Below are 16,595 nucleotides of genomic sequence, written 5' to 3'. Positions count from 1 at the left end.
GCGCGATAAGTCGGTGGTCGGCGGTATCGAACGCGCGCGAGAGGTCGCAGCACACCACGGCTACCTGCAGCGCGGCCTCTCGCGCGCTCAACACGTCCCACACCACCTCGCGTACCAGGTCGGTAGTCGAGCGCCCGTGACGGTATGCGAATTGTCTATCTGACAAGGTAGATTGTGGTATCCAGAATGATAAAAGTCTATTGTTAAGCCCGACTTCTAATAATTTACTGATGGCGGGTACCAGCGATATGGGGCGGTACGAGTTTAGGGCCGCTTTGGAGCCTTTTCCTTTGTATAGCGGAGTGACTTTTACCTTTTTGAGACTTACTGGTATTACAGCTTGACGAATACAGGTATTATATAACTCTGTAAGTACATAGGACAACGCTGGGCCCACGTACTGAAGAATGCTGGCTGAAATTTCATAAATATCAGTGCTGTTTTTTGGAGCAATGTGTATGCGAAGTATGGACTCCACTTCGTTAGGCGAGAAAGGTTTAAACCTCAAGGAGCGATCACATTCGGCAATATTGCTCAATATTGCGGACATCGAGTAGTCAGTATCAGGCGCGGGTGTACCGCACTTAGTAGCAGCTGTTATAAATTCCATATTTAGAGCGTCGACCGCGAGTTTTTTTGATGTGAATTTAAGCCCGTGATCGTCCCTTATGATTTCCGTGTAGTCCATACGCTCGCGGCACTTACGACCCAGCTCTTTGTTAATAACTCCCCACATACTTTTACATTTATTAGAGGCGTTACTTATAAGTTCGCTGTAATACTCAGTACGTTTACGTTTTAACATAGCGTTATATTTAGATGTTAAGGTGCAACACCGATCGGCAATATGTGTGTCGAGTCGAAATTTTTCTTGTAAATCGGCTATGTCGTGAATAAGAAGTTTAAGATTCACTATTTCTTTATCAATCCAATAAACATCTACCTGGCCTTGTGTCAACCTGTACTCAACTACTGCATCCTTGCTTGGGGGGGTTGCTGCAAATCTACCTTGATTTCTCTGGAAAGAGCACAAAGAGCGGTGTTAAAGGTATCTTTGCGCAGACCGAGACTGTTTTCAACAGAGAGCCTTTTCAGGGAGGCGGGAGTTCTCAGCGTCCGCAGACTCTTTATCATGCGAGTTACAGTGTACATGCATGGCCGGATAATACAGTGTTCGTCCTATCCAACTATGTTAAATCAGCGCGTTTTCAGGGCACCGGTACCTCGTGTCCGTAGTAAGTTCGCTAGACGCTTTAAATCGTTTATCTTTCCGTATATTTACAATGCTGTGCTTAAGGGATGTGATATCAAATGCTGCCCTCTCCCGAAGGCTAATCCTTAGTACGTCAGTTTCTACAGCCTTTGAATTACAAGGAATCTGAAGATATACTGGCATAAACAAGACACAACACTTCTTCTTACATGTCATCTTACATAATACATTCCAATATTCACCAAGCCCCCTTACACACATTACACATCATCTCCCACACTCATTCACACCAAATATTACAACAAGTCATTTTGCGTAACCCTCTGCTTCCATTTAACTTACTTGCCTCCATTTCATTCATAGGTAACATTCTTCTTTAATTGTATTATTTAAATACTTAGTATAAGTTTGCATGCACTACCTATATGTATCGGATTCATCAAGCCGCTGTTACTTACTTGGTTAATTTACGCATGTAGCTGACTTTCACGATACAGGCTTAGCCTAGTGTGGAAGTCGTTGATAAACTGCATACTGTACTTAAACAATTCTTCATGGTTAATAAATAATTTTTACTTTTTTACTTTTTTTTTTACTTTTACTATGAGCAATTAGGATGTATCAATTTGTAGGTCAATTTCATTTCAAAGTTGTTTAGTGTACGTTGAAATTTAGATCACTTGATTAATTTTGCTTCATGTTTATAATTCAACATAATGTTAGATATTAAAACTCTTTAGGTTTTTTTTATTTCCTCGTTGTCTAAGATGTTGTTGAGAAAACACTTAACCCTTAATCAAATATCGGGAAATTATTTCCCACTTCGTTCTAATTTACGAAATATTTTTTATCTTATTAATGGCAGCACTCAGCGATACCAACCATACAGATTTAAAATCTTAGTAACATTTTGTATTTGAAAAATGGCAACACTTTTCTAATGGCCGCCATTTGTGACCATATGTCAAAGTCAATGTCAGTTAAAATCGTGATTTTTATGCAATAACAACAATTTTTTTGGTGTTTTGAGCTTAAGTGCGTAAAAAAATCTGGTAAGTGCATACACTGAATACTATCATAAACTAGACTTATTTTCCCTGTGTTTTGCTTGAAAATAATTGTGATAACGATATAAATTTGCCAAGATTTTAAGGTTTATTTCTTTGATTTTTGAAGATAACGTTAAAAAATCATACTTGAATTCCAAGCAAAGCCGGGGGGAGCTACTAACTAGTAAAAAGTTCGTGACCGTATCGGACAATGGGAAACTATTTCCCACTTATTCAAAATTTTGCTATTCCATAACGGATAACGGGAAATTATTTCCCACCGCAAAACCCCCCTTTCCCCCCACTTAAATTTTTTAAATATATATTTTCGTAATCTACGCACCCAAATTACCTAAAAACCATTCTTAGTTTTCAAAAATCTCATAAAAAGGGTGCCGTTTGATTAAGGGTTAAATAGGAAGAAGAAAATTAGCTATTATTCAATGAAAATGTAAAAATAAAATGAATATAAATTGAACGTAAGTTGTTTAAATGTGGGGACATGGTTAGGACCAGGCCGAGAATATCGTCTTCTTATACACCTCAATCGCAACGAGTCTTACTCAAAAACCTCCTTTTTGTAGCGGGGGATGCTGGTGTAGGTATCTGCTTTGTAATGTAATCTGTGCTCTGATTTGGGTTTGATTACATTTTGCGGCTTGCTGTGGTAGCCGATAATTGGATAGGTATTGACAATTATGATGATTGGGAATATCTCAATCAAGAATACCTGTCGGTACCTATACCGTGTAATTTAGGAGGGATTTAAATCTTCTCGGGTCAGAGGGTTAGAACCGGCGTAGCTTTTTTTGCGTATTGTAATATGCCTACTTTCTTGTTTTATTTTTTACCCAAGTAGGTACAGGTGGGCCAAGAAAGTAGTCTACCAGTTTTGACAAAAGTTTCTGCGAGATCTATTAACGATCGCTAAGGTTGATTTTTCTAACGGAGTTTAAAGTAAATCGACCTTGTTGTCTCATGACGTTCAAACGAACCTCAACCGTAGGGTGATAGACCACATTTTTGCCCGACTGTACCTCATACAGATCAGAGCCTGCGAATTCAGTTGATTAATCTGACACAGTGTATCCTGTACCTACATTCAAGGCATTTGATTTTTGTGCTACTTCGTCACTTCTCGGTGACTTTGTGACTGACTTTTATATTGATTGCCTGGGGCCCGTTTCTCAAAAGCTTGTAACTTGTAATACAAGCGGATGTCACTTTTTGACAGCTTTTGTTAGAAATGGACTTCCACTTGTATTACAAGTTACAAGCTTTTGAGAAACGGGTCCCAGGTGTCACTTTGTGACTTGGTAGGTTTTGACTTTACATACATTTTAGCTTTTTGTGAAAAACTGAGTTTTGTAACTCTCATTGATGAAAACTTTGTGAGTTCAGACGTGTTATAGGTACTTATCTTCTTACAAACTCACCTTTCGAAGAGTTTTGGTAAACAATCTAATCCTATACGGTTGAGGAATTTGATTTAGGTAAATTTATGTGCTTATTCGTGCCTACCTTATTGCAGTGAGTTTAACGAATGTAATTTGGATCAGACCACGCTAAGTTTTGCATCAAGTATGGTGGTCGTATGAGAGATATTATGATATTGATATTTATTGAAATTAGCATTACAGCTAACACCAATGCACTGTAAAATTAAGTAAGTAATAATAAAGCGATTAATAAGCTACCTATTGCATGTTTGATTCGCAAAAACGTAAAAAATCTTTAAAAAGTTTATGACTTTGGTCGGCAAACAAGATTTATGTTGTGTTGTGTAGCAAAAATAGTGTTGATGAGCACATGAAAGCTCCGAATGTGCATTTATATTTTATTAAAAGCAGATACGGAACACTTGCACGGCGACCACAGCCATTGTCGGGTATGAAGCCATTCGTGTTATCCCGTTCACAGATGATCGCGTCCGCTCAATGCCGTTCCATTGTACACAGCACAGATAGCGTTTAACCGCGTTAAAACAGTGTGGACGGAACGCTGTCATTTCATTGTAGAAATCAGGGTTCGAAATTATCCAGATAATTATAGTCTTTGATAATTATCGCGATAATTACCCCAGGTATGGATGGTGCTTTGGTACTATATTTATTTACTTTGAATTCATTGATAGTAAAAATAATTGGATTTGCTATTTTTTAACCGACTTCCAAATCTAAAAGGAGGAGGTTATCAATTCGGTTGTATGTTTTTTTTTTTTTTTTTATTTTTTTTTAAATTTTTTTTTTAATTTTTTTTATGTTTGTTACTCCATATCTCCGTCATTACTGGACCGATTTTGAAATATTTTTTTTGATTGTATGTATATGCATACAGATTGGTCTCGTTTTTGTCAAAACCCAGTTCTGATGATGGGATCCATGAGTAATCGAGGGAACTCCTCAAATCTTAAAGGCATACATATAGTGATTTTTGTGTTTTTATCAACAAATCAAGCATATACATTTAAAAAAGTGACATTTGATGAAGTGGAACTGCTGATGATGATCAGAACGGAACTCTTCAACGACGCATAGTACACGTTTGACGATTTGTCCTCTTCGTTATGTTTGTTAAGCAAGTTAAGTTTTTAAGCCACATTTTTGTCAAGCTCGAGTTCTGATGATGGGATCCATGAGGAATCGAGGGAACTCCTCAAATCTTAAAGGCATGCATATAGAGATTTTTGTATTTTCATCAAAAAATTAAGCATTTTCATTAAAAACTGTCGCATTTGATGCAGTGGAACTGCTGATGATGATCATAACGGAACTCTTCAACGACGCATAGCTCGCATTTGGCGATTTGTCCTTTGTAGCTTCAAGGTTGCGGTATGGTATTATCTTTTGGGGAAATTCCACCAATAGAGAATTAGTTTTTAAGGCACAAAAGAGGTGCATTAGAGCAATGTGTGGAATCAAAACACCCGATAGTTGCGTACCATATTTCAAAGATTTGAAAATTTTAACGATGCCATCGCTTTTCATTTTTGAAGTGATAATGTTTGTAAAAAACAATACAGGCTTATTAAAAAAACATGTTGATATTTCTCACAGAAATCTGAGAAACAAGCATATACACAATCTTTGCACAATTCCTGCAAATACATCATTATTGCGAAAAAGTGTGTATTACTTGGCCAGTAAAATATATAACAAATTGCCGATCAACTTTAAGTCACTAAGTATATTAGAATTAAAAAATAAGCTAACGACATTATTGATTCATAAATGCTATTATTCCATTGCAGAATATTTAAATGATGACTTAGAATGATATGTATTATGACAATTTGTATTATATTTTCAATAGGCATCTAATTGACATTGTATTTATTAATTATATGGATATATGGTTGGATTATATGGATATAATAATAGTGATGGAAATCTATATTTTGACATCTACAATTCTCATGAACTATGCACCTGATATTCATTAATTATCATAGCTGTAAGTAGGATTAGATTATTACTCGTACTCGGTGAGCATGATAGTTTAGTTGCTAGTATTAAGTTCAATGTTTTTGTACGCCGTTTGGCAAAATATAGTGAAACTGTACATATTATAAACTGACCACCACTGTATTTCTACCTATATTTACAACTAAAACACTTACTTACTTACTTACTTACTTACTTCGTTATGTTTGTTAAGCAAGTTAGGTTTTTAGGCACATTTATGTCAATCTCAAGTCCTGAACATGGGATCCATGAGGAATCGAGGGAACTCCTCAAATCTTAAAGGCATACGTATAGAATTTTATATATTTTCATCAGAAAATCAAGCATTTACATTACAAACTGTGGCATTTGATGAAGCGGAACTGCTGATGATGATCAGAACAGAACTCTTCAACGACATAGTACACGTTTTGGACTGGGCCCCGGACTCCGGACTCGGACCCGTACTCGGACTCGGACCCGTACTCGGACTCGGACCCGGATCCGGACACGGATCCGGACCTTGATCCGGAAAACCACTATGATACCTAAACTAAACAAACCACTATGATTACCATAAAATGTATACATATTACCAAATAAAGTATAAGCGCCGTTAAGTGGGTCCAGGCTAGTAGTTAGAGAAGTCGGTTTTTTTCTATTAAAGATTATTACAAAAAATATTAGGTTATTATAAAATCGATAATTATCAGGCATAAAAATCACGATAATTATCAAGATAACTATCATTGATAATTATCCTTTCGAACCCTGGTAGAAATCCTGAGAATTAAAGAGCTTCGTGATCGGAAGTCAGGTTTTGCGTGGTTTGGAAGTTGGAACCCTTGTGGGTTCAGCCAGCAGGGTTTTTGATAAATCGTGGCGCTTTTTAGATCTACATATCTAGTAACTTCATCGGGTCAAAACCTGATTAAACAACTTTCGTTCAATAGATAAAATCACGAACATAGGTTTAAAATTGAACCATTAAAATATAACATCATCTTCCTCGCGTTGTCCCTGCATTTTGCCACGGCTCATGGGAGCGTTCCCAGGAATTGGCGTAAGCACTAGTTAAAACATAACAATTTTTGCAAAAAATCCAAGCTAAGTTGGTAGCGATTTTGATAGCCCAGACGCTGCAAGTGCAAGTGGTATTCTAAACGTCCAACTTCCATGAAATTATGACGTTTACTTAACACTTGCATCGTCTCGGCTATCATAATCGCTGCCAACTTGGTCTGATTCTAGCATCCTGTGAATCCAATACACTGTAGGTATCTGCAGTTATCTGTTTATCGTAGTTACAGTATTAGATTCACAGGGTACCATTTCCATGCATTCGCTCATCTAAGCTAGCAGCAGAGACATAACGGTCGGAATTTTATCGTTTATCGCTGTGGATAGAACATCCGGCGCCCTGATAAGTACAACGTTACATTTAATATTAGTCTTGTATGATACGAGTGTCATGCTTGTTTGAAACGATAATGACGCGATCATAATAGATCCTTTTCGATTTTTAATGACACCAGCTTGACATTACTCGCTGTGCATCCCGGGGGTACAGTTAGCATGATAAATAGAAGATCACTACGGACTACCTACGTAACGTGTTAAAAGTATCTATCTACCATTATCTAATAGCTAAACAAAAAGATATTTGTCCCTCTATATGTAGAAAAAATGGATTGTAAATATGACATGCTTTTGAACGTGAACTTTTAGAGATATATGGTAAAGAATATGAGATATATCTCAATTTGGAAAAGTATTATTTGGTGCGTTAATTCAACGGTTACTATTGATGCTGACTGTACGAATAAGCGAGCGCTAGATGAATTCAGTGGTGCATCAATGTCGCGTATAATATGATAATACCAATTAAAAGGTTTAAAAATAGATCAGAATTTATGACAGAAAACTCGCACTTGACTGGTTTGGTTTTTAAAAAACTAGGTCAAATCTGTCGAATAACATTCAACACCGATCTCGTTTTTAAACAAACATTCTTTACTTATTCTTTACACACGAGGAAAATGTATTAAAAAGATTTTTGTTATCATTTTTTCTCGTATTTCAACAGAAATAAAGAAAACCTTAAAGGATCGCTTTCCCCGTCCGTCTCTAGGTCTGTCAAAACCTTTTCTTCAAGAACACTTGAAGGTAACGAGTTGCTATTAATCATTCAAACAGGTTTGGTGTCTCTTAACCCTTTAACCGCCAGAGTCTGATATATATGGCATTACATATCCAGCTCATTTCGCCACAGTCTGATAAACAAGACAAAGATCTGATTTGGTTTTTACAGCACATTTATAACTCCCGTAACTATGCCAACCTTACTCTGTACAATTACTGTCGGTGGCGACACGAGCACGCTCGATCAAAAATTGCTGGCGGTTAAAAGGTTAAAAACTGTGAAATAAAAACAAATACTGTCAATTAGGGATAGAAGGCCAAACATAGAGAGTATTTTTGCACTATAATATAATTTAGTTAATTGAAAGATTTACCTTAAGAGCGTTTTACTTTTTTACATAGGTATTACAAATATCTGGGTGACCGAGCTTCGCTCGGAAAACATAAAAAAAACTCGAAAATGCGCGTTTTCCCAGAGATAAGACCTAGCTAGATCGATTTTTCGCCCCCAAAAACCCCCATATAGCAAATTTCATCGAAATCGTTAGATCCGTTTCCGAGATCCCCGAAATATATATATATATATATAAACAAGAATTGCTCGTTTAAAGGTATTAGATTAGATTTAAAAAGCGACTTTTTATATTTGTTTATTGTTTAAAATATTACCTTAAACCAAAAAAAGGACTTGATGCCATAAGGCACTGGCTCTCTCTACCTAGCTTTTCTCCAAAGATCATCCGAAATGCGATATCGGTTGTTTATTTATTTATTTATTTATTGAGAAGTTCAACAGCGTTTACATCAAATAATATACAAAAAACATGAGAACTTATAGCATAGCCAATAACAGAACTTCCTGGAATTTATACAAAGTTATATATATTTATATATAGTTAGTAAAAAGTAGTAAGTATTAGTTGTAATCAGTATACTTGGGAGGATTTCCCATTGTCTAAAACACTACCGCTATATCCCCTGAAACTCTATTTGATGATGTAATGTGTATAAATAATGCGTTAGTTATAGACTAAAATCCAATTTCCATTAGATATTGAACAAAACAAAAAAAAAATACGGACGAAAGTTCAGAGCATAGAGAACCGACGATCTAATCTATTTGGTCGGCGACTAAAGTTTGCCGACTGTCGACAAAGCGGGCATAGTGCTCGGCAAACCGACGGGGAGCTGTGGGTACTGTACTGTGTAGATTGCCTCCTATAGATCCGGCAAATATTCAATTTGTTTGGTCGGCGACTAAAGTTTGCCGACTGCCGACAAACGGACATAATATCTCTATAGATTACTTTCCTTAAATTCCGATTTATGAGGATGAAAGGCGCTTTAACAATAAATAAATAAAATAAGGCAGCCTATACATTATTAACAGCATTTTAAATATAATTTTAATGTGTGACTAAATGTGTGAAGTAGTACTATATTCTGGCCTTCATTTCATCTACGTAGAAGTTATCAAACTGATGTTACTTTGCCCTGTTAAAAGTGCCGTAGTAAAATTCAGCCACCTTTTGACTGCTTCATTGATGAATTTCGGAAAGTATCAAGTAACTACGACTCTTTTTATTGCTTTTGAGATCGCTTGATTGAAACTTGCGGGTCTTCTGTTACGCTCTAATTGCTCTATCTAGTGTGTTAATACTTTCTGCTTTAGACATTATCTTTTATGCACTTAACGACGTAACTCACATCATTTCAGAATTTAAATACACCCTTTTAGAACAAATAAAGTACCTAATGCATCCACAAAATAAACAGCAACGAAGGCCTCGCTAGTAAATGTATACAAATTTGAGTTTTATTCGAAAGACATACAATCTAAAGTGGAATACACGATATTCTATGCATTGCGCGATTAGCGGCTAGCTTGGGCGTACCAATAGCAAAACAATTCACTAACTATATGTCGACCTTATCTCGTTGCACTAAGGTTTAAAATCGGTCAGTGAATGATACACTCAAATGCACATAGGCAATTGGACTCGGGAGTAAACACGCAAAATGGACAGGATTTCGCTTTGAATGTAGCACTTATTTGCGCGGATTATGCTGTTAACTAAGTTAAACTTGTCCAATTTTAGAGGATTATTTCAACAAAACAATACTTAAATGGAATTGTGAAATAGATCGTCGATGTATATTGATTACTAACACGATATTCACTCATAATTAATAAAACTGAATCGGGAATGCCCCTTAAGACCCACTTGCACCATCCCACTAGCCCGGGGTTAAGCGGTTAAACCGTTAACCCAGTGTCAAATTGTACTGGTAACCATGGGTTAACCGATTAACCCCGAGTTAGTGGAATGGTGCAAGTGGGCCTTAATCGCGTACACTTACCTAAGTTTATTAATTGGTCGGCGTATTATGAGCTGAGTTTCGAAACCATGACTTTTGGTTAAGACGCTACCACTCAGCTACATGTCTTGCTTAGGTAGGTAATAGGTATCTAAATAAAACCAAAGATACTATTTCTTTATCAAATTATAACCAAACCAAATTATTCTAAATGTTTTGAATTTTGAAAAAATAATACAAAGTACAGAATACAGCATGATACAAAAATATCAAACTATTAAATGACAGCTTTATCGACAGCTACCGTGGTATAAATCTAGCAGGTCTAAAATAAAAGTTGAACAATCTTTTATTCACGGATAATACAATAAAATAATTGTCTTACATAATTCCTCATCCAGTACAAAGTTCTTACCATCCGGTAGTCGGCTGCGAGTTGATATTGCAGACCAAGTTTATTCAAATCTCGGAGTTCCACAACAGCTTGATTACTTAATCCAGAGCTAAATTAAGTGCAATACCGAGTTGTGTCAGGACAACCTGTTCCAAGCCTTTTGTGTTTTAAACTTTGCTGCTATTACACAACTTAATTGTCTTACAAACCCTAGATAAACTGAAATAAATGTCATATACTAAGAACAATATTTTTCTAGTATTTTTATTCGTGTATTCTACATGTAATTTATCAGAATTATTAGGCCCACTTGCACCATTCCACTAACCCGTGGTTAACCGGTTAAATCTGGAGTTACCATGGTTACCAGAACAATTTGACACTGAGTTATCGGTTTAACTACATGACCCTGGGTTAGTGGGATGGTGCAAGTGGGCCTTAATTGTTTAGTTGTTTACTAAGTTCTAATAAGTAAATTCCTTTTTCTCCTTGCACCAAATTTACATGTCTCTGTTTGGCCCGATGGTTGACTGGTAGAGAATGCCATTAGGCATTAAGTCCGCCATTTGTACATTATTTGTGTGTATTGTGCAATAAAGTTTAAATAAATAAATAATTACTCAGGCCTCTAGTGCCCAGGCTGGAATCAAACCAGCGTCCTCTGCTATCGCGGAAGGTGCCTGTTGCCACTCGGCCACCGGGCCTGGGGCACTGGAGGCCTGGGTCAATTTTCTTAGTATATGACATTTATTTCGGTTTATAATTTATAGTGTTTCTACTTGAAATCAAAACAAATTAAAATATTTTCTTAATATAGTTTAATTTTGTTCTAATACGTATACGTATAAATGGAAATGACTATTAATATAGATAATTTGCATAATATACGTTTAAAGGCCAGAGTACACCGGCTGCGTGTGCGTAAACGTGTGCGTGTGCGTAAACGTGTACGTGCGCGTGCGCTTAAATGTGTGAGTCGCGCAAACACACGTCACGCAAGCGGTGTGCCGTCTCTCATAAGGATCTTTATCACAACATTCACAACGCGCACGTGCAAGTCCACGCACACGCACCCGGTGTGCACATGCCTTAAGTTAAATAGGTACCTTTAGTAAAAAGGTAAGTACTTATACTTGTACCTACACCGTATAAATCCTACACCGGAACATGCGACACAACAGAAAACCACAATGTCGTCGAAATATTTTTTAGCTGTTAAGATTTTTATTATTGTATGTATGTTAGTTTGTAAGGTATGTATCTATGAGCATTAGTTGCCTGACAATAAATTATATTTAATTTAATCCAATTTATACTACAACGGCTGACGTTAACGTTTATTTAATTTCTAGAATTTCTTGTATAATATTCTGGTATAGGTAAAAGTACGAGTGAAACGTTGATATTGATCCATTGATCCCTATATTTCTCCGAAGAAGACGATTTCTCAGAACGAACGAAGTTGGCAGGTCTCGTGTGTATTAAGCAAAGATTATTAGGTGTATGATTACATATTAGACTTCCTAGTCTGTTGTTTAATATTCCCTCGATATTCATTAATCAATCACCTGTAATTAATGTTAAAATTAACGCTGACATGTCACCTTGGCGATATATGGTTTCCAAATTAATTTGAGCCTATGTAACTTCAAAATATATCGTACATCTATCAACATAAATAAAAAATACAATGAATAGTACGAACTTCAAACAGTTCAAACCAAAAGTAGTCATACTGGTCGTTTATCGAAGCTTACTATGGGCCCGATTCGGATTTTGAAATAGACATCTATAAGATATCTTTTAGACATCACCAAGATACGATAACGACATGTTTAAGATCTAACCTGTCAAATTTGACATTTGCGCGATTCTGGAGATACTCTTGAACGATTTCCACAAGATATGGCTTAGAGATCCAATTCACATCTATTAGATATCTAATTCTATCTAACATAAAAGTTACATTGGTTGCCCGAATTGCGCTTCAAAAGAGAACTACATAGTTGAAATCTAAACTATAACGTATCTAGAATAGATCTAGTACGTGTCGTCTCTTGTGAATATCTTGAAGTTCGAATACGGCAGTATATCTCAAGCTTTGCTTGTTTGTCGGTGTCGTAGTAGGAATAACAAAAAAAAATCGTCCCGTTATTGAGTATTTGCAAATATGTAATCTCTTTCTCGCTACTTTTGATACTGACTGTACTTGGAGTTTATGATTGTTTCATTGAACCGATTTTCCTTGAAATGAAAATGATACTACTATTTTGTGTTATTCGAGCGATGTCTCAGAACCGCGAATCGGAAAAGCAATACCTACCTTTATTTTTTTTGCATTTCAAAATTATTATTAACATAAATTACCATTGAATAAATTTAATTTGGAATCTGAAGGCATTGTAATATTCTATTTCAGTATATTTTAAATACCAACCAACGTATTAATGTTTTGTATATTTATTTAGGTAGGTATAATGTACCTACTTTCGCGGCTTCCTAGAAAATTCTGTAATAAAGAAGTACTTACTATAATACGACTTTTATATTTTACCAACTCATAATACGGCTACTTTTAGTAATATAGGTAGTCCATTTAAGTATCAGTCTGAATTTGTTGTTTACTATAATACGGAAATAGTTCTATTCTTATTGTACCTATTTACTTACATTACACTATTCACACTCAATAAATAATATATTCAAAGTTCAAAGTTTTTATTGTATATAAGAATCAGGTTACATTGCAGGACGAATATACAATTGTACATTCAGTTACACTGAGGCTTTACCTTTTCAGTACATACATTTGCAACATACCTATATATTTATATGTATATTCACTTTGAACATATGTATCAGTTTTTATGCTAAACAGTTGCATATACAGTAATTAATGGATAACCTTCTAACCACCGACAGGGCACCTTAGGCTGGTCCAGAAAATGCACTTATAGGTCTAGTAAAAGTTTCATGGCTTTCGAGATAATCGCACTTTTCTAAATTTGAAGTATGGTGCTAGTTATTTAAAAAGACACAAAAGTTCGATTATCTCGAAAACCACGAAACTTTTACCATTAATTACTGGGCACCCTGTATACTGATTATTTAAAACTGACAAATATTGCTTCAGATCAGTTTAACCCAAATCTGTCCGAAACAGCATAATGTAAGTTATTTACGGCGTTAATGCCTCATTCTTTGCCAACTTCGCTCGTTCCGAGTCTCACTACAAGGCAAATCATTGTTCTACAAACTCTAGTCGATGTTAAACGGTTTTGATTTATGTTATTGTTTCTTATTTATCTCTTGTTTTAATTTAAGTTTTTTGCTTTAAAGATGACTCAAGTCAGAACTACATACGAAAATATGACGTTAATAATGAAACCCCCTTTTTGTTTTATTCAATTCGGTGCAGCTAGTCAAGCTAGTGTGATGGGCACCTTTACGCCGGGGGTAGCGCGTGGAGGCCTCTTTCAGTAGTTTTTATATTCCTTGTTTTATTTTAGATATATTTAGGGTTGTTAGTTTTAATTTAGTATTATTCATAGATATATTTAGTCTTTTTACTGTACTTCGGTGCAGACTAGGGATTGCAGAACCGGTACTGTTTAAAAGAACCGGGATTTTCGGTACCGGGCAAAAATGGAACCGGGATTTCCCGGTATTTTCGGTACTTTCGGGACTGCCTTCAAAAATCAGTTTTCACATTAATTTTCAGTAAAAAAAAGCGCAAAACGACCACGAATCTTTCATAAAACAATAAAAAACCGGCCAAGTGCGAGTCGGACTCGCGCACGGAGGGTTCCGCACCATCAACAAAAAATAGAGCAAAACAAGCAAAAAAACGGTCACCCATCCAAGTACTGACCCCGCCCGACGTTGCTTAACTTCGGTCAAAAATCACGTTTGTTGTATGGGAGCCACACTTAAATCTTTATTTTATTCTGTTTTTAGTATTTGTTGTTATAGCAGCAACAGAAATACATCATCTGTGAAAATTTCAACTGTCTAGCTATCACGGTTCGTGAGATACAGCCTGGTGACAGACGGGCGGACGGACGGACGGACGGACGGACGGACGGACGGACAGCGGAGTCTTAGTAATAGGGTCCCGTTTTTACCCTTTGGGTACGGAACCCTAAAAAAAGTAGCACAGTGAAGGTACACACTTCTTTTGTAGCATAATATGGGTCTTTAAGTCACACAATCATTAATATAATTTGTTTTTTTTACTATCTTTGTTGATTGGCAAAAACTGAATTGTGGCTCAGTAATATCATCATTTTTTCTATATACCTATGTAAGCCGTTTTGTGAAAAAGGATAATTTTCGCATGCGTTCAAAATGGGCTGTGGACCTTTTAACATATAATAACAGAACTATCAATACGACAAATCAAGAAATTATTCAGCCAGAATTATTAATTCATTTAAAATATCATTATCAGTTTCTTATACCGTGTTTGAATTTGAATTAAAATAATAATTATTATTATTATGAAATAACTAATTGTTCGTATAAAATTATTTATCGTACAAACCAAACATTTATGCCATCAAATTACGCAATTTTATATTGTTGGCATTGGTAAAACCATTGCCTTTTTTTTTAAATTTATTTTAATGTAGTGATCAGCCGTAAAAGTATTACCATCAGCCTTAGATTGATAAAATATATTTATTTTCTTTATAAAACATGATATTTCATGCTAAGTAACAGAAAGCAGTAAAATATTGTACCGGAAATTTTAGTCCCGAAAATCCCGGGAGTACCGGGATTTTAATTTTGAAATCCCGGTTCTTTGCTTGGCTCTAAATCCCGGGAATTCCCGGTAATTTCGGTACCGGTATTTCCCGGGAGCAAACCCTAGTGCAGACTTAGCTTGAACGGACTCTACCAAAATTCTTCTTGTATTTTCTAGAGTCCCGCCATTTTAATCTTGTCCAACTTTAGGGATAAAGTTTCTCTATTAAAAGCCAAAAATACCTGGCACCTCGATAATGCGGGCGATAAGCCGCATGTCGTTTGGCGCCGGCTTCTACAAATCCTATTTGATAGATCTGAGCCGAATCACGGACTTAATAATGATGGCGGAAAAATACCATCGGAATACAAGTACCTATTAAGATTAACCTCAGTCATTATATAAGTAGTTATACTTATAATAAATTAAATTCGGTTAGAAGCTCTTAATAATCGTTTTTTTCAAGATAAGATTCGTGGCTTGTATACCTAATTTAAACGGAGGTGTTCACATATAGGACAGTACGATTACTGTGACACAGAATAAGTAATAGTATTATCATACAGAACGGACACGCACCGCCCCGCCCCGATTCGGATTACCTCGCCCGCAACAGGCCGCGACATGAATGTGTGCGTAAGTCGCTCTACTGAGATTCCGTCAGGATTCCGTCAGAAACTCAATGACGCGTGTACAGACGTGCCGCGCACACATATAAACGCAAACCATTTTTGATCTATGGCGTGTCCGCCCTGTGACTGTGGTTACGCGGCCTAATATCGCTTGTTTCCCGATGCTACAACGCTAACGCTGCTGCAGTCGCAATCTGAATGTAACCTTAAGCTTCATTTTATCAAAGAAAGTAAAACAACCTTTGCTCAACTAAGCAAACGGATACACGTCGACTAGCAATATGTTACGGCAATGAAAAATGTAGACAGAGCAATAGTGACGTGCCACAAAATTTTGCAGGAATATTTTCGGGAGGTTTTTCTTACCATTCGGTCAATTTATTTATTTTAATCAAGAATTTAATAATTTATTTATGTGTAAGTACCTACACAAGTATCTATTTAAAATTACAATATTTGGGTGACCGAGCTTTGCTCGGAGAACATATAAAAACTCGATAATGCGCGTTTTTCCAGAGATAAGACCTAGCTAGATCGATTTTTCGTCCCCGAAAACCTCCATATAGTAAATTTCATCGAAATTGTTAGAGCCGTTTCCGAGATCCCCGAAAAATATATATAAATAAATAGGTATACAAGAATTGCTCGTTTAAAGG

This window comes from Cydia amplana, chromosome 18 (genome assembly GCF_948474715.1).
Source record: "Cydia amplana chromosome 18, ilCydAmpl1.1, whole genome shotgun sequence".
Lineage (NCBI taxonomy): Eukaryota > Metazoa > Arthropoda > Insecta > Lepidoptera > Tortricidae > Cydia > Cydia amplana.
Note: the sequence above shows the minus strand (reverse complement) of the source record.